The 25383-nt window shown below is 41.6% G+C and overlaps 1 protein-coding gene across 1 annotated transcript in view; it reads left to right on the top strand.

The window, feature by feature from the left end:
• Nucleotides 1-3005: 3005 nt before the first annotated feature.
• The window catches only part of NCOA2 (nuclear receptor coactivator 2), a 300567-nt gene continuing 278189 nt past the window's right edge, over nucleotides 3006-25383 (top strand). The window contains exon 1 of the mRNA XM_036264342.1: nucleotides 3006-3433. The gene's annotated coding sequence lies outside the window, so the exon portion shown is untranslated. The remainder of the gene's footprint in view (nucleotides 3434-25383) is intronic.

Here is a 25383-nt window from a genome sequence, read left to right as displayed (position 1 = left end):
TTCAATAATAAAATTATCAAACAAGTATTTTAACTGATTCCCCCTCCAATGATTTTTTAATAGGTTAAACTATAGGTTTTTGTTATTGCAAATTTGAGAGTGCCCCAAAATAGAGATAACAGTGTATGTACAGAGCTAATAAAAATATTCTTTACAGTTGTATAAAGAGCTTGATAGTTAACAAAGTACATGTATTTACACCATTTTGTTTGAGTCTTACAACAATTATACAGATAAGGAAATTGAGATATTTATCTAAGGTAATATAGTAAGTAGCAAAGTCCAGTTTGTGTTTATTTTCCTATCTTTCATAGCATTTTTAAAGCACATTGTGTTACCTCTCATTATATCATGATGCGTGCTAGAGGCATTAATAATACAAAATGGTATTGAATCTTCCACTTTTATGTAGTTTATATATGAAGAAAATGGGAAAGTTGAAACTAAATGGAGGAAGATAAGGCAGATGAAATAGAATTTCTTGCCCTATAGTATTCATATTTTTCTGATTTTTCTTAGGTGTATTGTTAAATATATAAATCATCTTTTTTTTTTTTTTTCAACAAATTTATGTTGCATCTATGATTCTTCTAACATTTCTTTCTGGTTTGTCTCCTTGCCTCATCCATCAATGGTCTGTCAAGTTTCTGCTTCGACTAAATTTCAATAATTTCCTTCCCCTTTATGATTTGCACCCACATTTTTTCCTAATTGGGTTGTCCTCTGTTGGCAATATACTAGTTTCTGTATTTTTACTTTCTTTTTTCTTTGCATCAAGTCAACGTATTTACTGACTTTTCATCCTTTTGATTTTACATTATCACAGTAATAATTCACTAATAATTATGGCTAGTTTTTATAAAGAATTATTCTGAGGTCTCACAGAAATTTAAGTTCTTTCCAAATACTAAAGATATTTTTTAATAAACACGTTCTATCAGCAAAATATTAGCGGGTGAGGTGGGGAATGGGATTGGATCAGACACCATTGTTTATATTTTACAGATTCAGTGAAACAACAAACATTGTGTGAGACCTTGTTAGTAGCTTTAGCACGTACAAAGAAGAACAAGACATGGTCTGGGCCCTGAGTGGTGTGCAATCCAGTTAAAGAGAAAGACAAATATATAAACAACTTCAGTACAAGACAATATTGTTATAACAATGGCATGAAGTGTGGAGGGAGCCCAGAGACTATACTAGAGAGCAGAAATTAAATGAGTCCTTAAGGTTGGAGGCAACTGAGTAGTAGCTGGACATGGAACTCATTATGTTCTGCTGTCAGATATTTTTGTTTGTTTTATTTTTGCAGAAACAGTCATGTATCTTAAACATGTAGTAAATTGTATTGAGTAATATGGAAATGCAAGAGGGAGTCATTTAAATGCACAGATATCATGGGTGGTTTTTTAAAGTGTGAAATCTACTGTTTCAGAGGAGTGACGGACTCTGGACTTATGCCAGAAAAGGGAAGGATAGAAAGCAAGGAGAATCTTTATCACAACTAAGAGCTGGGGGTGAGGACAGAAAATTGGAGTTCAGCAATGTGAGGGAACTCAGGTGACTACTACCTCATGGTAAGAATACAATGGACTAGTATTAGTGTGAGAAGACAGGCCACAAAAACCCCATTTCCCATTTCTTCTCCCAGTGTTTCAGAGGGTTCTGTGTTTTCAGGAAACATAATTCTGTTATGCTAGGTAATTAAAATAATCTTTAAAAATTTACTCAATTAATACATGATCAATGCAAACATTTCAAACACTATAGAGTTAAGTATAGAAAATTAAACTGAAAGTACCCCTTTAGACACCCACTTAAACTCTCCAGTGCTAACAACTTGTAGCTCTCCAAACATTTTCTACCCATAGTCAAACACATACACACATATACACATACATATTTTTTTCTTTCCCCTAATAAAATTGGTGGTATTCCCACAAATTTGAGGTTGCAGACACCATTAAAAGCGTGGGCTTTTGAGCCAACCAGAACTGGGCTCAAATCCTCTCTAGCTTCCCGGCTGTATGACTTAGGCAAATTACTTCTTTAAGCTTCAATTTATTTTTTATTTTTTTGTGAAGGATAAGAATGGTAATTATTTTGTAAGGCTTGAAGATCAAAGTCTAGCGTATATAAATCACTTAGCACACAGTAAGTGTTCAATAAACATTATTGCCTATGGTAAGTGACCTTTCTTATTATAAGACTGAAAAGAAGGAAACTTGTTAAATAAATGTTGCTCATCCCCCTCCTCCCCGAATTATATCCAAGTTTGGAAGAACTTGCTCCTTTAAAGTATGAAACTGATTCTAGTGACATTTCAATGAGAGTTTTCCTCGAGTTTCGGTGGTACTTGACTGACTCCCCCAAACACCGCTTTTTGATGTCTGGAAAGTGGACGATCCAATAAAAAAACTTTTGTGGCTCTTGTCGTGACAAGAATGCTCAACTAGGTTAGGTTTTACACCGTGTGCACTTTGCCTTTATCATGCAATTGCTGGGTGGCACCCCTTTAAGCTCGCCTCCCGCAGGCGCACCCCTCCATCCTCTAAGGAGATTGGGCTGCAACAGGAGACGCCTATCCTTGCAGAAACCGAAGGAGAGTCGATGGACCAGGGGCGCCTCCAGGGCGCAGCAGCGGACGAGGGGCGTGCGAGGTGCGCCCGAAGGGTGCAGGCTGCCGGCCGAGGGGCCCCGTAGGGGCGCGGGCCGGAGGCTTCCCGGGCGAACCTGGCACTGGGCTCGCCCCGACCTTGGTTCGGGGGCATCTTCCCTGCCGTCTGCAGTTCCCAGATCCCACTGTCCCCACTCGGCAGCCCCCGCCTGTCCCATCCACTGGCTTTCTTTTTTGGCACTGCCCTTTGCCCTTCCATGGAGTCATCTGTTTACTCTCCCTTCACTTCCAGTCACCCCTAGGTCACCCTCCCTCTACCACAGTCACCCATTTTGTCCCCCTTTCTCCCCACTCTTCACCTCCCCCCGGGTCGCCTTCTCAGAGGACTCTGCCCACGGAGATGCTGCGGACCCCGCGGCCAGGGTCTGCTCCCCGGAGAGCCCTCGATGCACCTCTGCCCCCTCCCGGGGGGCGCGGGAGGCAAGTTTCCGCCCCGTCCCTTCCCCAGTGACAAGACTTGGCGGCGGCCACAACCGGGGAGGCGGAGGGAGGGACGGCCTGGCTTCCGAGCCCCCTCCCCTGCTCCCGAGCTCGCGCGGTCTGTCTCTCTCTCCGCAAGTGCGGAGACGCGGAGGAGGAGGAGGAGGAGGAGAAGGAGGAGGAGGAGGGAGTTGGGGGAGGATCTCCATTGAAATAAACAACCAGGCAGCAGTTATTAACACGGGAACATGGCGGCCGCAGCCTCAGCCACGGCTTCGGCGGCGAAGGTCAGCGCCGACGGCAGCCGGCACCTGACGGCGTGACCGACCCGAGCGGGTAACCGCGCCTTCCCTGGGGGCCGCGAGGGCGGGCGCGAGGCGGGCGGCGGGCGCGCGGCGGGCGGCGGGCGGGGGGCGCCGCCTCCCCACCCCCGGCCGCGACTGCCCTTCCTGCGCGGAGCCGGGCAGAGTCGTGCGCGGGGGAGAGGGCTGTTGTGTGTGCGGGGACCGCTGCCCGAGTGCGCGGCGCACGGGAGTTGCATCCCGGAGGCGCCGCGGAGCTGGGGAGTTGGGCTTGGGGGTTGGGGAGGGCGGGAAGCAGCGAGGAGACGCGGAGTCCCTGGGAGAGAAAGGAGGCGCTCCAGTGCTGTGCGAGAGCTCGGGAGTCGAGTCCCGGAGCGCGAGGCGGGCGGAGGCTGCAGCCCGCGGCGCCGGCGAGAGGTGAGCGCCGAGGCGCGGCGGGGAGGCCGGGGGTGCGGGTGCGGCCCCAGCCGGAGGAGCGGGGTGCCCGCCGCCCAGCCGGCTGCGGGGTCGCGACGATCGAGGCTCCTGCCCCTCGGAGGGAGCGAGGCAGAGACGGGAAGGTGAATTCTGAGAAGGTGCATTCTTTAATGGAAACGCCAAGCGACTGCAGCGGATGGTGGGAGCCGGGCGAGGGGAGGCAGGACTCGGGAAGTGCCGGGGGTGTGTGTGAAGGTGAAGCGCGATGTCAGGGGCGGCCGGCGGGGTAAGATGCTGGGCGGAGGGGGAGCCGCGGCCCGGCGGGCGGGCCGGGCCCGTGTCAGCGCGGGGGGCGGGGGGCGAGGGGCGAGGGGCGCCGCGCGCGGTGGGCGGACGGGAAGGAGCTGCGGCGGGCGGAGCGCTCGGGCCGAGCAGGCCGGGCCGCGGTGGGGGCGGGGAGCCGGGGGCCGGACCGCGGCGGCGCCGAGCCGGGCTCGCCCCTGACTTAACTTTCTGGGTGCGGGCTTGTGTGCCGGAGGCGCGCTGGGGCCGGGGCTGGGGGCTGGGGGCGGGAGGCGGTCCGGGAGGTTCCGGGTTGGCTCACCAGCGCCCCCTTTTTTCTTCCCCTTCTCCCCGCCCCTGAAGGCACAGGCCCTCAGGGCCCCAGGAGGGAAGCGGGAGGGGTCCTCCGGCCGGCTGGCGACAGTAACGCCCCCGGGACATTTCTCTCTGGGGCCCCTGGGGGCTGACAGGAAGGGGGCCAGGGTGGTCTCTCGGCGCTGGAGCTCTCTGCCCCCGGTCCCTCCAGGGAGTCCCAGAGGTGTCTCTTCCGAGATCGGCGGTGGGTCGGTCCCTGGTTAGATGGTCCCTCCTCCTTCTCCCTCCCCGTAGTGGCTTCCGGGGCCTGCGGGACCGAGGGGCGGGAATCGGGGACCCGAGCCCTTTGCACCGGCTCGGAGCTGGACTGGGCCTAACGTCTCTGGGTCTGTCACTGGTAGGGGAAACTTTCCCAAACCCGGACCGAGCTTGAACACCCTCCTCTGCCACCTCGTCCTCAAATCCCACTCCCACTCCACCTCCTCCAACGCCTTCCCCTCCCACCGACCCGAATCTCACTGCGTGTGACTGATGGGGCAGTGAGCCAATCGAAGGTGTGGGTAAGCCAATCGTGAGGCCCGGAGGAAGGAAGGGGGCGGGGTTTATCCCGGACCAGTTGGAGCGGAGTTGCACGCGGGCGGGGGAGTCATGGAGACGCCAAGAGCCATCCACTCGTGTCCATCCCTAGTCACCGGCTCCGTGATCTGTAGGGTAGTGTCACAGGGGCTCAGACCCAGGGAAACACGAAGAGGTATACGAGATACTATATATTTCTCTGGTACCACAAGAGACGTCGTCTTAAACGCGACAAAGTCTAAAGCCACTCACGATGTGGCAGTAACTCTCCGAGGCCCGTTTCTAAAATGGCATATATTGTAGTGATCGTGTCCTGGACCTGAGATCTTGGTTTACGTGCTGGGGGTCATAGGAGTTACCTGTTTAGCTCTACCTCAGTTTCACTCAGCTACTCTGGCGTGGCGACAGTGAAATTTGAAAGGGTACTTTGAAAATAAGTAGCTTTACGTCAATTGATTATTAGGAGTGTAAAGTATCATTGTTTGTAATGGCTTCACTAGTTCCTTGTTTAATTAGAGCGCCAATTCTTAAAGTACACTTGAAAGTTTGGTGTTTGGGGAGGACATCTCCAAAAAGTTGTGGTTTTATGATATGCGTTTCTTTCTTTCTTCCTTTTTGCTCTTTGAGTAAACAAAATGAAATTAGGAACCAAAGCATCACGATTTGAAACATAAAGTGTTGATATTTAAGGAGCAAAGCTAATCAAAGAATATTTGTCTACAGAAAAGAAGTCGGAGTAAAATGTAGTTTGCCAGATTACTCCAGCACAAAAGGTTCTTAAAAATAAATTATTTTTAGTTTTAACACTGCTGAATTGTCCAGTGTGGGGGCACTTTTCTGATTTATGCAAGGTGAGGAAACATCTTTGGTGGTTTTAAGCAGTGGTTGCATTCAGTCCAGTGATTTTATCAACTCTTGACTTTTAAGAATGGGGAGGGGGTAGGTCTTTGGTTCTCTATAATGATCACAGGTTGCTCGGCAGGAATAGCCGTCTTTTAAAAAGACAGCAGCTGTTACACTGCTTTTTGTGTGTGTGTGCTCCTGTTCTTTGTTGCTGAGGTTAGTGCACACTGACAGCAGCAAGGCTGCTTTCCCAACTGGAATTTGCAGAATCTTTAGGAGTTTAAAGAGTGAATAATATTAAATTGAGAATAAATCCATTTTGTGTTAAGTTCCCATGAATTTAACTGATCTTGCCAGGGTTTTTTTTTCTTTTTTGGAGGTATTTTATCTGCATGATATTTATTGTATCTATACTGGTTTCTCTAGCTTTTATTAATATTGGATTACTAAGAAAAAATAGAGGGGGACTGTAGTTCTAGGGGACAGTACCACACCCTGCAAATGCGTTCTGTTGTAATATATCATTTTCTATGTATAATGTGAGTTTCCAATCCAGTATAATTTTGAGTATTCATTTATCAAAAATTAATTGCATTTTGCTGTAACCCTTAAGGTGTTATCTTAGTGAAAGAACAGTAAAAATCGCGAAGATAAAATGAACAGCTGCCAGAATTAGGGAGTATTATAAATTGAACATTCAAAAATTTGACAACATTCAGCCCCACCATCATTACCCATCATAAGTTAATTTAGTTACTGATGACCACTCTGACATGTGCTCTTCTCAATCTTTTGTATGTTCGAGAGCAACACATTATTTTACTTCATTCTCTGCAACAATCTTTGAAAATGTTCTGTTCTTGGTGGCAGAGACTAGCAAGTCCCCTAATGCCTGGCTAGGGGGGAAAAACCTCTCAAGCATATGGAGACATCTAGAAAAAGATGTGCATCGTCAGCTGTGATTCCATTGTGTGCTCTCAGACTGGATCTGAGCCTTCTTCCTCCTGGGAATTTCAGTCTTACCAGAGGAGTTCTTTGACTTTTAGATGTCAGGATACTGAAGCAGAGGGTAGAAAAGAGCTCATCAAATATGAATTTAATATTTTTTAGATAGTTTGGCTCTAAATTTAACCCTTCATCAGTTCAATATAATTTACATGACTTTTGCCCAGTGTTAGAGAAACATTTTATTGAAAATGTAAATTGTAAGAATTGTAGGGGGACTTGGGCTGTGGTATGAGAACATAAAGGGCTTTATCTGTAGTTAATACCATAATAAAGCTTTCCAAGCCTCAGAATCAAGGACCTGTGTGCAGTACTTCCATTACACACCCTATATTTAAGGATTCAGTGCCTTAGCTGTTTCAAATCACATCAGGTTGAAATATGACCCCATAAGTTGACAGCTTGGTTTTCCTGGAAAAAAAATTGTGTTGTATTGAATTTAAAAATGATTCTTTTAATAAGTAGTCCTTAGGATGTTGTGTAAAACAGAAGGGGGAGGTCTCTTTAAACAATTTTTCTAGAAGATTAGTTTTCTGAAATGCACAGTGTGTCCTTATGTGATATTTTTACCATCATTATATCGTGGTTGAAATTATATTTAAAAACATAATGCTTAGCTATTTTTATGGCAGAGTTGCTATTTAAGAGATTACTAGCTTGTCAATATTTTTTTTTATAGTTTTTGGTAATAATGTTATTATATGTTCTATCAATTATAAATTAAGAGAACAGGAGGGAGAAATAAGCATCTGCTTTAAAGGTATTGCTTTTATTGCATTAAATCATAAAACAGCAGCAAATCAGGATCTTTTCCTCTTATGAAATAATCAGACTATATTTACATACCAACAGTGAAAGCCATGTAAGAAAAAACAGTGAAACCCTGTTTTTTATATTCTGTCATATCTGAAGCTAGTTTCACTTCTATGCCTAGTTTTCTAAACAAAAAAGGTGTGCATGCCCATTGTGGTTCAGTGGTTGAGCATCGACCCATGCACCAAGAGGTTGGGGGTTCGATTCCTGGTCAGGGCACATGCCCAGGTTGTGGGCCTGATCCCCAATGGGGGGCATGGAGGAGGTGGCCAATCCATGTTTCTATCTCTCTCTCTCTTTCCCTTCCTCTCTCTCTCAAATCAATTAAAAAAAAAATACTTAAAGAGATGTTCTTAGCGTTTGTGTTTATTTCCATTTTTTGTTTTAAAGGCTTTTAGAAGGGTTTATGAATTGCAAAGTGTAGAAGGAATGTCTTATTACTCTTTAAATTCTATTAAAAGTAATTCTGGAAAAGCTATAAAATAATATGATTTTAGTGTTACAGATCCTCAAATTGGGCAGCATAAAGAAAACATACTTTGTAGGTTCTAGATACTATTTTCTAAATTGAGGTGAGAAGAGGACTTTTGTTGATATTTTTTGAAGCTGGTGTAGTTTTTCTAGCTGTTGTAAAAATTGAGGCAAAACTGATTGTGAAAAGAGTAGAATTATTAAAAGTAAACTTGGTGCTGTGAAGGTAACCAAAACGAAGAAACTCTGTGGTCTGCATGTAGATCATAGTCGTCCTGGCTTTTAGGGTAAAAATTTTGTGTGTTTTCTCTATAAAATGTTCATCAGTGACCACATATCGGGCTTCCAATGGTTGTGCTGACGTAGTGAATTTGTGAAAACATTGATTCTAGGACAGTTTTCTGTTGGTTCTGTAGTTGGAAATTTCTAGAGAAGAATGAAATGACCAGGGGGCCTATAGTGGTATTTTACTTAGCTGCTTTTGAGGTTTTGGGACGTAGAACCTTAATTTAAGTCATATAGGAGAACTGCTTATAGATAGGAGTTACTAGCAGTAGTTCAAAATTATGAAAGAAAAACAATTTTTACTTTGAGTATTCTCTACATGGAGAACTGAAGTTAGCAGGTTAATTCTGGCAGAAATGATCACTTATAGGAGCCAGTCATGAACTGTTACGAGTTCCTGATGGCCAACTCAAATCTCATTTTGGGCCTTTTAGAGCTTGTCTTTGAATTCTTGCCTCATTTAACTATTGCCTTATTAATTTGTTTACCTACTTATTTGATGAGCAGTTGAGTGTCCCAGCATTGGCAGTTTACTTTGATATCTCAACTGATGGGGTTGGTGCCAGTAGGAATCCCCAGTTTGAGGTGTGGTGAAGAAGGAAACTTCATGCAGTGCCACCAGCTCAATTGTAATACAGCTCAATCATGAGGCAGCCCAGCTCTGCTACAGTCTGCTCTGGGAGCCAGAGGGGCACTGATTTATACAAAGAGAAATCTTCTCCCCTGGTCCCTGATTGGTTCTCCCTGATTGGTTCTTCCTTATATTAAACAGAAATGGAGAACTTCAAATGGTGAAAGTTTGACTAGTTCAAAAACCACTGTCCTCACTGGTCAGAATGGAGCTGCTCTGATTGGTTGGTGAAGATGCTGATGGGATATAACTGCACAGCTCTGCTAGGACAGGGAAAGCATCAGTCCTATTGGTTGAAATACAATTCCAGAAACTCCTTTATAGGGTTGGCTCATATGGCAGGAACACAGTGCAGGCAGGCAGTTCAGTACAGGTTTCTCCCTGAAGCATGGCTTGGGTGAGAGGCTCCTGTCTAGAAATAGCTGCTAGGCTCTGTTGTTTTTGAATTTGAGCTCAGTGCCACCAGCATTTCTCCTTAGTAGTGTTCTTCTTTCTATCTCAGGGTCACAGATAGTATAAACCATCCATTACAAATCTGGAGATTAAAAAAAGAACTTAGAGTGGGTGATTTTTTTTTTTTTTTTGGTGGGGAGGAGAAGGTGGAAAGGGACACGTTCACCTTAATTTTCATTTTGCTTTGATGCTAAAGTTTGTGTGTGTGTGTGTGTGTAATTTTAATTATATAATGTCAAAAAACTCTTGCTTTGATCTGGCTTTGGGTTTTCCCCCTGGAAATAGGGTTATAATGGTTACGTTGTCTGAAATCATGTATGTGGTTAGGGTGGCAATCTTTAGTTGGTTGAAGGTGGCAGTGCAGCACATAAAGGACCTCCCATTTCTGTGGGCTATCTGTACATTGTTGCTCCTTTAAGACTAACATATCCTAGGCCTTCCTAGGTTTATAAAGGATGGAAAACTCCCTTGCCCAGCCTTCACAAGTATTGCATTATGGTTGTCAGTTTTTCTAGATGTAACTCATTCTTTCTCTTGACTGAGATGCCTTTACTGGGAGAGTAACGACAATAACAACATAAATGATAATAGTGGCTATTACTGAGTGCCAACAACTAGTTATAGTAGTTCTCCCCTTATCCATGGTTTTGCTTTCACAGTTTCACTTACCTGCCGTCAATTGCAATACGTCAAGTAGTATATGGAAAATTTCAGAAATAAACTATAAGTTTTCAATTCTGTGCCTTTCTGATGAAACCTCATGACATCGTATACCACCCCCTTCTGTCACACCCAGGACATGACTCATTCCTTTGTCCAGTGTCGCCATGCTGGTCAGTCACTTAATAGCCATCTATGTTATTAGATTGACGGTTGTGGTATCACAGGACTTGTGTACAAGTCACCCTTATTTTACTTCATAATAGCAATAGTGGTAATGCTGCCAATTCTGATATGCCAAAGAGAAGCCATTAAGTGCTTCCTTTAAGTGAAAGGTGAAACTTTTCTACTTAATAAAGAGAAAAAATAGTGTATGCTGAGGTTCCTAAGATGTATGGTAAGAACGAATCTTAGATCCATGACATTGATTAGTTTATAAATTAAACTTTATCATAGGTTCCTGATGGCAACTTAAATCTCACTTTGGGCTTTTTAGATCTTGTCATTGAATATATAGGAAAAACAGTATATATAGGGTTCTGTACTATCTGTAGTTTCAGGCATCTACTAGGGGGTCTTGGGAGGTATCCTTCTGCAGAAGAGGCTTTTTGAGATGTGTTCCATTCTTTCATTCTTGCCACAACCCTGTAAAATAGAGGTCACCCCCATTTTCCAGAAGATGATGAAGCTTAAAAGGTATTAAGTCATTGTGCCTATGGGCAAAACTCGGGGTGGGGGTATTAACCTTGACCAGTGAGTAGGGAAATAAATCATAAATATCAGAGAGAATGGTGAGTCTGAGAATATCTTCCTTTTAAAAATCTGATAAGGGTATGTTTGCAGGTCTTTATAAGGCTCCTAGTCTGGTCCTTTGATCCATAAAAAGGATGAATAGATTTGCATATTTCCAGCCCTGCAAATTTTGTCAGTGGGTATCTCCCAAACCCTTGCCTCAAGGCAGGCCTGTACCTGGACAGATGTCATAAGACCTACAGATAGTCTCAAGCATTTGTAGTCTTCAGCCCAGTGTTTAACAATTCTTAAATTACAGGATTCTTTTTGTCTTTCAATTTTTACAGAATAAGAACTGAAATGATTGAAGTAAAAACAGTTAACATTTATTGAGTGCTTACTGAAAACCTGCTGCAGGGTTAAGGTGCCCTGATTGTATAGTCTTGTATATTTCTCACTGTAACACAGTGATATAACTGTTAATTTCTCTTTTACAGTTCAGGAAGTGGAGGCACAGAGCTGTCAAATAATTTTCCAAAGGTCACATAGCCAGACTACGGGAGAGGAATTTGAACCTAGGCAAATATTGCCCCGTAGCCCTATCCCCTTAATTTGTGTTCTTGTTAGCTGATAGGCTACACGATTTTTTTCAGGGTAGTGTGGATGTGTCTTATCCTGTGCTTTGTTGAGATAACACAGTAATACACCACTAGGAAAGGGAAAATGGGTAGTAATGTATTTTGAAAAAGCCTCTTCAGGTTGCCTATTGTTTCTCACAATAAAAAGCTCAGAAAACCAGCTCAGGAACACTTGATTGTAGGAGGTAGGTGGAAAAATAGATTAGCGAGCACTCTGGGGGATAAAGTATAGAAAGGATGAAACATTGATAGAGATATTTGGTTTCTTAATTCTTTAAAATATGTTTAATTTTAGTTTGTTTAACTGTTAGGTGGTGATCGTGTGATACATGTTTTGCAGAATTTTTGCAATCCATGTAGCATGGATGATATAGTGTTGAGGTATTGTGGTACTAAAAGAAGGCTGATAATATATTCAGTCATCTGACTTGTGCTCTGCTATTTGTGGAATTCTTCTGTCTGCTCAGTTGTTTGCAGGGAGTGAGGAGAGCTTTCAGGAAACTCTTTCACCTTGGCATGTGGTGGGATCAGCATGCACTGCTTTTAGTGTTCCAGCTGCTGAGGCTGAAGACCTGTTGTCACAGACGAGAATATAATGCATGGTATTTTCTATTATTCATTTAGTGTGTTTATAGGAAATGCGATCCTACATCTGCAAGGCTTAACTTGCAGAGTGTGCATGAGTTCTGGAAGTTCTGAAAGTTCATGTTGTTGCTGCCTGATCTCTGCCCATTGAAGTTCCCTTAAGTGAGGATGGTCTTCTCTAGAGATGACTGACTCCTGCTTATGCAATCAGCTCTTGAGTCAGAAGTGAAATGACTTCCTTTGTCTTGGGTGTTACAGTGGCGTTTGTAAGAATATTTAATATTAACTTAAGATTTCTAATTCTGTTGTTACTATGTTTAATAATGAAAAGCTTTCAGTAATTGTCAATATGTAAATAAAAAAAGTGCATACCTTAGAGGAAACTGTATCTTTATTTGAGTCATTTCTAGGCATCTCTAGATATGTTCCCAAACTAAGTGGGAAATCTAGATAGTTACCTGGGCAACAAATTTTTTAAAATACATTTTTAATGTTCACAGACACATACACAGGGTGGGGCAAAAGTAGGTTTACAGTTGTTCATACGGAAAATAATACAATAATTAATAAATAATACAAGAATATACTCTGTGTTTTGTATACTCATAACTGTAGATCTTCTTTGGCCCGCCCTGTATTTTAAAAATAGAATTATTCATAAATATATTTATTAGGTAATCACCTCTGGTGCTGTTGGAACATAGGTGGCAAATTCTTTTACATATATTTTTAGATTCCTAAATAAGGAATACGCAGATTCCTTACTAAAAATCTGAGTGTCAGGAGTTTATGAATTTCTACAAATTTAACATACTACCTTTGTTGAAATTCCAGAAGCTGGTTGGGAGTTACCGAGACTGGCAGGGGTTTCTGTGCAGGTGTAGAGGTTGCTGTGCTGCAGCGCCTGCGCCGTGTGCCTGTGCCCTGTGGATACTGCGTAGGGTGTGCTGTGCACTGAGAGAAAACCCAGCATGGCCCAGTACTTTGAAATGAACATGGGATGATGAAAAATGGCACAACTTTACACTGCTTCAGTTTGGATATAACTCTCTGTAGACTTTTCTCCTCTACCGCCTTTAACAACCTTCATCTTCCTTGATTTTCTTAAATTTTTTCTTAAAGTTGGAGGTAAATGATGGGTGATAGTGAAGGGAACACAAGATTATGGAGAAGTCTTTAACTATCATTAAGTATTTCATGTGTGATCATGATCTATGGTTTCCCCTTTTACCAAACAGATTTGCTCTGCTAACACTTAGTGAGGAAGCTAGTTGTTACCAAAACCATTAGGCTGAAAACAGATAACTTAGCACAGTGATTGGCTGGCTTGCTGGAAGGTAGTCAACTGCTGGGCAGCATCACGGTCCAGCAGGCTGGGTTGCTGCGCCTGTTGTCTAAAGGGAATGTGTATTACATTCCCCAGCGTTTATGTATTATTATTATTTTTTTTATCCTCACCTGAGGTCATTTTATTTTTTGCATTTATCTTCAGATAGAGAGGGAGCAAGAGAGAGAGAGAGAGAGATAAACATCGATAAGAGAGAGACACATCGAGTGGTTGCCACCCACACAACCCCAACTGGGGCTGGGGATAAACTGCAACCAAAGTACGTGCCTGGAAACTGAACCTGGGACTCTCCGGTCTGCAGGCCCACGCTCTAACTGCTGAGCCAAACTGGCCAGGGCTTTTATGTATTTTATTTCTCCCTTGTTTAAGGACATTGTGATAGATTCTGTAGTGTTCAATGTCTTGAAAGTGTTCATTAGATTCAGATGGTCAGAATGGTGTCAGTTGGAAATGTTAAGATGACTTAAGATTGATAAATATTGTAACCAAACTCCTAATGCCTTAAGAATGGCTGCCTCTTTGGAGTTTCTGGTAGTATATTATTGTATTTTCAATTTCCATAATTCTGATTTGAGAATTATTTCATGTGTAGTGTTCTTGTTGCTGTTTTAAGTAATCTTACTATATTGATTCCTTAAGGTTTTTCTGTAAAAGTATGATATAAAAATATTTATTTCATAAAAAATGTAATTTTATTGTATTCTTGAACCGCCAGTCACTTCTAAATAAACAATGGAGCCTAGTGAAGGAAATGAAAGTCACATAAAGATCTTTTTTTTTATTTTTTATCCTCACCCGAGGACATTTTTTGATATTTTGTTCAGATAGAATGGGAGGGAGGGAGAGAGAGAGAAACATCGACATGAAAGGGACACATCGAGTGCTTGCCACCCACACGACCCAACCAGGGCTGGGGACAAACTGCATCCGAGGTACATGCCCTTAGCGGGAACCGAACCTGGGTCACTCTGGACCGCAGGCAGATGCTCTAACTGCTGAGCCAAACCAGCCAGGGCAGTTTTTATTCATTTTTGAGAGAGAGAAGAAGAGAGAGGGCGAGAGATATAAGAAACATTGACTGGCTGCCTCCTGCATACCCCCTATTGAGACTCAAGCCTGCAACCCAGGCTGCTTCCTCTACCCCCCCTTTGGGAATTAAACCAATGACCTCTTGGTGCGTGAGACGATGCTCAATCCACTGAGCACAAGGGCTGGGCTGCCTTTTATTTTAAGCAAGAGGTGTGTATAATTTAGAATTGTACTAATAAATTAAAGGCTTTAAGCTATTAGATATAACACAAGAAAATGACATGGTATTCACTGCGAACTGAACATATTGACGGTGACAAATGACACTGACACGTCAACAAAATGCCTGGACATTGAAGGACATAAGAAAACACAGCTGGAGCACTCTCCTTCTGGTTAAAGGACACACATAATAACAGTGGCATTCTCATAATCATTGGTGACCTCATTGAAATAGTAAATATTCTCTTTGAGAAAAGGAATTCAGGAGAAAATAGAGCCAGGTGATCAAGGGAACCCCAGATTTTGGCCCCAGGCAAGCAGAGGTTTGGACAGTAAGGCTCTGGACAGTAACGATGTCTGGCCTGGCCCTACATGCAGGCTGCAGGGCGAGTGGGGCTCCTAGCGGTCATGACTCTTGTTAGGAGAGGCCCTCAGCTGCTCCCTGCCTCTTCTCACTGTCACTAGGCAGCCACTGACCCTCTGGTGGGGAAGGAAGGGGAGAGGAGGCTTGAGAGAGAGCCTGTGGTGGATGGTACCTGAGGTGAGTCCCAGTGGATGGCTGTCCCAGATGCTCACCGCACCAGTTGGTCTATATCAGTCACCCTCCACGGCTCGCTCGCTCTCTTTTTTTTTTTTATCCTCACCTGAGGACATTTTTTTACTTTTTGTTCAGATAGAGCGGAGAAAGAGAGAGAGAGAAACATCGATGTGAAAGGGACACATCGAGTGGCTGCCACCCGCACGACCCAACCAGGGCCGGGGACAAACTGCAACTGAGGTACATGCCCTTAGCAGGAACCGAACCCGGGTCTCTCTGGACCACAGGCCGACGCTCTAACCGCTGAGCCAAACCGGCCAGGGCTCCACGGCTCTCTTGTGTAGTCTTCTTCTGCTCTGCATCCTTAATTCTGGAACAGGATGGTAGTGCTGGTGGCCTGCTTCCTTCAGGCACCACTGAGCCCCATGGCTCTCCCATGTACAGCATTGCCAGACTGAGCAATGGGGGGTTCTTTTCCCTTTTTCATTGAGAAGTAAGGGTTCTACTTCACCCAAGACCAGATAAAGACCAGGTTAGGCAAGGGAAGGCCTCAGGGACTTTTCATTTTCAGAGACTCAGCTCCTTGCCTTCACCTGGCCTGACCCTCAGGGGTGAGGGGAGCTTTTCACTGCCGGACAGAGCGTTTTCCCGGCTGTGCAAGCCCTTTTCCATTCACTTGAGAAAGTTCCAGTGAGATTCAGGTGTCTCTAGCAGCCTCAGCTCAGTTTTTCTGGACCTGCCTCACTTTTTCATAAATGTTTACTCCCTTTGAGAAAGGGATTGAGTGTTTAATGGGGGGAGTAGGGGAAGGAATGGCATCAGAAGGAAATTGGAGGTGGCCTCTAGAGGAGTTGCTATGTCGAACCTAGGCTTAGAGGTTAGGACCACGCAGGTGGAAAACATTGATGCACAAGAATAGCTTTTACTGAAATCAATAAATTAACGAAAGTATATATAGAATAAATCCAGAGTAGTAAGGTGTGTACCCTTGTAGCTTTAATGATTTTTAAAAACTACTAGTTTATCAACTTATGAAACTGAGTAGTCAGTCAACTTATAATATTTGTTATTTAAGTGGAATAGGCTAGTTATACAGACTTTTTGGAAGTTTAGATAAATATGTGAAAGATTAGTTCATAATATGTTAGTAAGCAAATTAGAATTTTTTTTCCATTGCAGTGCAAATTATAATTTTTGATATGTGATTTTTGGAGTTTAATATCAAGGAGGAAAACCATGAACTAAAATGCTTTGATTAATCTGACATTCAAATTCATCTGTCTATTGTGTTCTATAAATATGCCTGACATAATTTTATGTATTAGCTTATTGTCTGACTATAACAGGCACAATACAAAATTGTACCTGTTTTCTTATTGAATGCTAAAATTGTGGTGAAAAGTAAGGATGGAATATATATTTTTTTCTTTCATTCTCCCCCTCCTCTCAAATAGTATACCAGAACAGCGAAAGGCTTTCATTTTTAAATTATATTTTGGACTTATGTAACAGATTCTTCTGTACTATATGTCATTAGTAGACTGATCTTCACAACATAACCCTTTTATAATAATAAAGTTCCCCACTCACTACAGAATGACATTCCCAAACACTTACTTATTAGGTCTGTCACAAACCCATTTTCCCTACTTCTACTCTTTCCCTGAGCCTTTGCACCTACTAGTCTATTCTCTCTCGTCTCCTATGAACATAACATGTGTTGGTGCACGTGCTCTTTGAAATGCCCAGAGAAAACTAATGAGTTATTCTAAAATTTAGGAAGCAATCTTTTGAAATAAAACTCAATTTATTTGGGAGTTTATGCTATTGATCTCAGATAGTAACGAAGTTTATAATCGATCAAAACAAAAAGAGAGATGGAGTCCAACAATATTCAAGGTTATTGGTAAGTTGCTTACATTGATTACAGATTTTACCAAAAAAAATGTTTGACAGAAAAAGAAGGAAGTCCACTTACCTTCAAATCAGAAACAAAGACTTAAATTTGTGGCTTTGTTGCTTTAGTAAACTGAACATTTTTCATATCCAGACTTATTAAATTTTCCCCTGCAGAGTGTTTTGACACTATAGTGAAAAGAGGGATTAATAATCTCAGTTAATAGTGGAAGGAGCAGACAAATGGTAAAGAAAACCTTTGGGAAATTCAGGAGTTTGGGAAAGGTAATAGAACAAAACCAAATGCAAAGAAAGTATGCCTGGGTTGGCACTTAAATACTTCCTTTGAAGAAGAGAACAAAACTGTCACTTGAAGGGCTGTTGTCTCAATAGATAAAATAATGAAATTCTACAGCTGTCCAAAAAGCAAAGCCTTGTAGTCCACACATTAGTATAAATTTGTGACATCACCTGTAAAAATATTCTCAACCTTCTCCCCAAGTTTCTATTCAAACAGCAATTCTTTATTTTGTGGAGTCACTTTATTTGCAGAATAAGTCAGAAAACTATTTATCTGTGTGTCATCCACATTCTGTCACCAACCAATTATATATTAAGTAGTAGAAACAGTATACACCTCAGGTGGAAAAGCAGGGTGGTGCTTTGTGATATGCAGTGTTATATCTCTTTTTCTTAGCTTCCATGATGCTTCACTAATGTAGTTAAATAACATTTCAGTGCTGTATGTGCTTTGTCTTTCTGTCTTTCCGTGTGTGTGTGTGTGTGTGTGTGTGTGTGTATTGGATGAACTATTTGAAAGTAAGTTACAGATAACCCTTTATCCATAAAGTACGTTGCCTTAAAACAAAGTCATTGTCTTATATAACTACATGCACTATGACAATTAAACCTAAGAAAACTAATATCAACGCTGTATTTCAATTTTTCCAGTTCCTAGCTTTGGTTTTGAAACCAGGATCTAATCAAATTTACTCATTGCGTTTGCTTCTGTAGTCTCTTTGAATATGAAACAGTAACCCTCGTTTTTTTTTTTTCCTAGACATTAACTTTTTTAAATATCTGTTTTTAATTTAAAAAACTTTAAATTGCGGTCAAATCCATATAAAATTTACAGTCTTAACTGCTAAGCGTGCAGTTCACTAATGTTAAGTGCATTCATATTGTTGTGCAAGCAATCTTTTCAGTGTTCAGACTTCAGTTTCTTCAGAAGTGTTAGGAAATTAAACTGTTAAATATATTAATGACTTTGATTAGGGCTGAAGAAAAGCATAATCTTTGAGAGCTTATTGCTTGAGATAGGGTCATCTTAGGACATTTTCATGGCATGCTCCCTCTGAAGTCTTTTTAGGACTGGACCTAGAGATACTTTCTACAAATACATTGTAAGGAGGTACACCTGATGCTTTGAGGGATGTGAATACAGAAGTAACACTGGCCTATGAGAACTTTTACTGCTGGAGAACTTGGGAGTTTTTTCCTCCTAGAAAGGAGTCGATTTCTGTTTCAGGCTCAGGAGGGGTCTTGAGATTGATACATTAATTTTGCAGCCCACTTGGCTAAATAGAAAGCTGTTATTCAGCACTGCTTTCAAATAACATAGAGGAAAAAATTCCCTGGGTCTTTTCAGAGTGTGGCATTGAGTTTCTTGAATACTTGGCTACACCTTAACTTTGAATTTGAAGGTTTCTTTTTCTCCATTTGTTCTCTCTCTTGATTTTCTTACCCCCCAAATGATTTCCAGCTTCTTTAGTTTCTTTTTGACACCCTCCTTCTTACTTGAGGATGTTACCAAAGTATAGTAGAACCCTCTCTTCCTTATGAATCACAATAGATATCTGAAGTTGATTCTAACTTAGAGAAATGGAGTATATAGGTAAACATCATTCACAGGTGTGTAGAGTACATCAGAGAAGTTAGTCTCACCTGCCTAATCCAGTGGAAAATTAGTAATTAGATTTTTAACATGTAAGACTTGTGGGTGAGAAAAACACTAGCACTCAACAAAACAAAAATAAGAAATAACACAAGAATTTGAATTTAACCCAGAATTTGATCTAGATAATTCTCAGCTTGAAACTTTTAGACTTCATGGGGGAAAAAGAAAAAAACTGAGGGTAACTTCTCTTACTCAAGGTAATATTCTTGGTAGTAGAACATTATTAGGCTAATGGCCATGAATCATGGTCTGAACCTTCCTGGATGGGACAGGGATGTAAATCTCTCCCACAATTAAACAATAAAACAACATGTAAATATGATTACTTTTGTTAATCCTCACCTGAGGATATTTTTTCATTTATTTTAGATAGAGTGGAAGGGAGAGAAACATCAATTTGAGAGAGACACATCAATTGGCTGCCTTCCAGGTCCCAGGATTGAACCTGCAACCCAGGTATGTGCCCTTGACTGGTAATTGAACCCAAGATTCTTCTGTCCACCGACCGACACTAACTGCTGAGCCAAACTGGCCAGGGTGCAAATATTATTTTTAATATTTAAACTGGGAACTCTAGCTAACTACTGGACTTTCCTTTTTCTGTCTATGTTCACTGGGTGTTACTTTTTGTGTAACTGTGCATTTGTTTTTAAAATAAAAAAATTTTTTTAATACGAGTCTCTTTTCTTCTTTCTGATTTTCTGCACTTTTATCTCCAGTGGGTTTGGAAACCAGATAACCAGGTTTGTTTATTGTTTATTCAGCAAAAATTTTTAAACATTTTTATTTATTGATTTTAGGGAGGGAGAGAGAGAGAGAGAGAGAGAAACATTGATTTGTTGTTCCACTTGTTTATGCATTCATTGGTAGCTTCTTGTATGTTCTCTTACTGGAGATTGAATTCACAACCTTGGTGTATTGGGATGACACTCTAACCTACTGAACTACCTGGCCAGGGTGGATCAGAAAAAATGTAATGAGTGCTTTCTATCTACCAGACATTGAGAATACAAAGATTAAGATTAAAAAAGCCTGGCCAGTGTGGCTCAGTGGATTGAGTGTCATCCCATGGACTGAGAGGTCCCAGTTTGATTCCTGGTCAGGGCACATGCTCTGGTTGTGGGCTCGATCCATGGTAGGGGGCATGCAGGAGGCAGCCGATCCATGTTTTTCTCTCGCATTGGTGTTTCTCTCTCTCTCTCTCCCTTCCTTTCTCTTGAAAAAATATTAAGAGGAAAAAATAAAAGGCCCCTGGGATCTCACGGGTTAGGGATGGAAAAAAACATGTGGACAAGTGATTACATTATAATATATGTATTAGAATAGAAAAATATATTCAGAGGGCTAGACAGATATTTTATAGGAACAAATTGTTCATTTTGTGAGTTGAGGGAAGTCTTCATAGATGATGTAGTATTTAATTTGAGCCCCAAAGGTTGACTGAGATTTTTTCAGAGAGAAAAGGCATTCTAGATACATGTGCATAGGATGGAGATAGAAAATATTACAGTATGTTCCATTTTTTCTTATTTTACACGCACTTTTTATTTCTAATCCATTTTTTTATTAATTTATTTTTGTTACAGATGTTTCTCCTTTCTTCCCCATTGACGCCCTCCTCCCCATCCTCCCGCACCCTATCCCCAGCTTTGTTGTCCATGTCCATCGGTTATGCATACATGCATATAAGTTCTGTGGTTTATCTCTACCTGTCCCCCCACCCCCTCTTCTGAGGATTGTCAGTCTGTACCGTTTCCATGTCTCTGGGTTTCCATGTCCCTGCTCCTTAGACTGTTATGTTCATTATATTCCACAAATAAGTGAGATCATGTGATATTTGTCTTTCTCTGCTTGACTTGTTTCACTTAGGATAATACTCTCCAGGTCCCTCCATGTCATCTCAAAGGATAAGAGATCTTTCTTTCTTACACCTGCATAGTACTCCATTGTTACACACACTTTTAAGAAAATCTACATGAGAATCTGAGAGACTCCTTTTTTTTTTTTTAATTGATTTTAGAGGAAGGAGAGAGAGAGAGAGAAACATTGATGAGCGAGAACATTGATTGGCCGCCTCCTGTATGCCCCCCACTGGGGATCGGGCCCACAACCTGGGCATGTGCTCTGACTGGGAATTGAATTGGTGACGTGTTGGTGCATGGATCGATGATCAACCACTGATTCACACTGGCTGGGTGAGAATCAGAGAGACTCTTACTTTTTTTTTTATATCTTCACCCTAGGATATCTTCAAATAGAGTGGAGGAAGGGGGAAGAAAGAGTGAGTGGAGAGAGAGAGAGAGAAACGTCGATGTGAGGGACACACATCGACTAGTTGCCTCCCGCACGACCCCTACTAGGGCCAGGGACAAACCACAACCGAGGTACATGCCCTTGATCGAAATAGAATCCGAGACTCTTTGGTCTATGGGCTGACTCTCTAACTGCTGAGCCATACCGGCCAGGGCTGAGAGAGTTTTAATCCATAAAGCTAATGGTCTTTAGGGTACAGAATTGGTGATATGTTTTGAATGTTCAGAATGAAGCCTATTTCTTGTCTCCTTTTCATTTCTTATCTGTGTTCTGGATTAGGGAGTTCTGCTTACTGTTGCTATATAATATACCATCCAGAACTTGGTGGCAGGATTTGAAAATTTGTGTCATGATGGACACAGCTGATCTGCTCCATGCTGTCTGGCATCTTAACTAGGAAGACTCAAAGCCAGGGCAGAGTCAGCAGCTTGGCTCTAGAATCAGCTGAAGGCTTGCTCACGTACATGCCTAACATTTGATGTGGGCTGTTGGCTGGGACCTCAGCTGACTTACAGGCTAGAATACAGCACGTGGCTCTCCATGTACCAGCTTGTGCTTCCTCACAGCATGGTGGCTGGGGTTCAAAGAGTAGAATGCCAAGGAGGCGGTATCTTCATTGAAGACTTAAGCTCAGTGGTCACATAGGGTCACGTATGCTTTAGTCACAACCTCCATTTATCTAGATTTGGAACATAGATCTGGGAACGTGGATTCCAGCTCTCTTTTGGAGGAATGTTAAAAGTTGAATTAGAAGATGAATGTGTGGGCTTGGTGGTTGTGTTTTGTCATCTTTGGGAATAATCATCTGTCACAGGGTAAGTTGTAGAAAGTTGAAGTATCCTTTTCTTTAAAACAAGAGAAGAGAGGAAGGAGGATTTTTTTTTTTTTATTTCTGAGATTCATGAAGTGATTCACTATGAGATATAATGAGCAGCAATTCTTAAATTGTAGCTAATAAAATTTAGTTAGACATTTAGAAGAACTTCTGATAAAAATTTATAGACTTTCTTTCTAACCAGGGAAAATTTGTACGATTTAAATGTAAGTTTAATAATAATTAAGTATATATTGCCTATGGATGAACCTATTGCTTTGAGCAAGTGATTTAATGTTTCTGAGTCCCGATTTCTATTTTTGTTGAATGGGGATAATAACATTTGCTTGCCTCACAGAGTGGTGAAGATCAAATAGGTTTTATAAATAATGAAGCTAGAATTAATTGATGATTTAAAAAAAAACCTGCTGTTAAAGGATCTGTTTATCACTAAGGAGGATTAGTTAATCTTCCTAAAATTTTTCTTTAAATTCTAGAATAATTCCCCCCCCCCCCCAAATAGAGAAAAATGTGGCCTCTTTCTATTATTTTCTTTTTATATTTATATGTTTACTGTGTAGGACTATGTAGACTTCTTGATTAAATGATAAGGACATATATTTTAGGACTGTTTGTTTTACCGGAAACATTTCTAAGGAGTTAACTCTGAAAACCACTCATGATATGAGTAATAATTAACTTAGTCTCCTCTGCAGGCACCAGTGTGGTGATGCCTCAGCAGATCATTTTTATAGATAAGACAAGATGTTGCTTTTCATGTGCTGGAGACTTTTTATTATTATTAATTTATTTTTGTTACAGATACTTCTCCCTTTTCCCCCATTGGAACCCTCTTTCCGCTCCCGCTCCCCTACCTCACCAGCATGTTGTCTATGTCCACTGGTTACGCATACATGCATATAAGTTGTTTGCCTTATCTCATTCTCCCCCCTACCCCCCGCCTCCCTCCTCTGAAGTTTGTCAGTCTGAACCATACTCCTTTCTATGTCTCTGGGTCTGTTTTGTTCATCACTTTATTTTGTTCATTATATTCCACAGATAAGTGAGATCATGTGGTATTTGTCTTTCTCTGATTGGCTTATTCACTTAGCATAATACTCTCCAGGTCCCTTCATGTCATCTCAAAGGATAAGTGATCTTTCTTTTTTTAATCCTCACCTGAGGACATTTTTCCATTTTTTGTTCAGATAGAGTGGGAGGGAGAGAGAGGAAGAGAGAGAGAGAGAAACATCGATGTGAAAGGGACACATCGAGTGGCTGCCACCCGCACGACCAACCAGGGCCGGGGACAAACTGCAACCGAGGTACACGCCCTTAGTGGGAACCGAACCCGGGTCTCTCTGAACTGCAGGCCAACGCTCTAACCGCTGAGCCAAATCGGCCAGGGCAAGCGATCTTTCTTTATTACAGTTGCAAAGTGTTCCATTATGCATATATACCACAGCTTTTTACCCACTCACCTATGATCACTTGGGCTGCTTCCAGATCTTAGCAATTGTAAATAGTGCTGCTACGAACATACTGGTACATATATTCTTTCTGATTGGTGTTTCAGGCTTCTTAGGATATATTCCAAGAAGTAGGATCACTGGGTTAAATGGCAGATCAATTTTTAATTTATTGAGGAAACACCATAGTGTTTTCCATAGTGGCTGCCCCAGTCTGCATTCCCACCACCAGTGTACTAGAGTCCCCTTTTCTCCACACCCTTGCTAGCACTTGTTGTTTGATGATTGGTTGATGGCAGCCATTCTGATAGGTGTGAGGTGATACCTCATAGTCATTTTAATTTGCATCTCTTTGATGGTTAGTGACGTTGAACATATTTTCATATGTTTCTTGGCCATTTATATGTCCTTTCTGGAGAGGTGTCTATTTAGATCCTCTGCTCAATAATTAATTGGGTTCTTTGTCTTCCTTTTTTTGAGTTGTGTAAGAACTCTATATATTTTGGAAATTAATCTCTTATCTGATATATTGTTGGCAATTATGCTCTCCCATAGAGTGGGTTCCCTTTCCATTTTGATGGTTGTTTCTTTTGCTGTGCAGAAGCTTTTTAGTTTGATGTACTCCCATGTATTAATTTTTTCCTTTGTTTCTCTTGTCTTAGCCATTGTATCAGTGAAAATTCTGCTGTGTGTGATGTCTGAAATTTTATTGCCTACATTTTCTTATAGGATTTTTATGGATTCATGAGTCACATTTAGGTCTTTGATCTATTTTGAGTTTATTCTTGTGTATGGTGTAAGCTGGTGATCTAGCTTCATTTTTCTGCATGTAGCTGTCCAGTTTTTCCAACATCATTTATTAAAGAGGCTGTCTCCACTTCATTCTGTGCTCTTGTTATCTTTGTCAAAGACTAATTGAGCATTATGTCTTGGGTCAATTTCTGGGTTCTCTGTTCTATTCCATTCGTCTATATGCCTGTTCTTGTGCCAGACCAGGTTTTTTTTATTACAATGGCTTTGTTATATAACCTGATATCCAGTATTGTGATCCCTCCTACTTTGTCCTTTTTTTTTATCCTCATCCGAGGACATTTCTCCATTTTCTATTCAGATAGAGCAGGAGGGAGAGAGAGGAAGAGAGAGAGAGAAATATCGACCTGAGAGAAACACATCGAGTGGTTGCCACCCACATGACCCAACCAGGGCCGGGGACCAACTGCAACCGAGGTATATGCCCTTAGCGGGAACCGAACCTGGGTCTCTCCAGACCGCAGGTCAACACTCCAACCACTGAGCCAAACTGGCCAGGGCTACTTTGTCCTTCTTTTTCAAAATTGCTGTGGCTATTCGGGGTCATTTTTGGTTCCATATAAACTTTTGGAGTATTTGTTCTAGTTCCAACGAACTAGTAATAGTTCGTTGGTATTTTAATGGGGATTGTATTGAATCTATAGATTGTTTTGGGTACTATGGAGATTTTAATGACGTTAATCTTCCAATCCATGAACAAGGTATGTACTTCCACTTTTTTATATCTTCCTGTATTTCTTTTTTCAATGTCCTATAGTTTTCTGAGAACAGGTCCTTTGCTTCTTTGGTTAAGTTTATTCCTAGGTATCTTAGTTTTTTTGCTGCAGTGGTAAATGGGATTGATTATTTAGTTTCTCTTTCTGTGAGTTCATTATTGGTGTA

This window comes from Molossus molossus, unplaced genomic scaffold (assembly GCF_014108415.1).
Source record: "Molossus molossus isolate mMolMol1 unplaced genomic scaffold, mMolMol1.p scaffold_m16_p_16, whole genome shotgun sequence".
In the NCBI taxonomy this organism is placed as follows: domain Eukaryota; kingdom Metazoa; phylum Chordata; class Mammalia; order Chiroptera; family Molossidae; genus Molossus; species Molossus molossus.
This window is presented reverse-complemented; position numbering and strand designations above follow the sequence as displayed.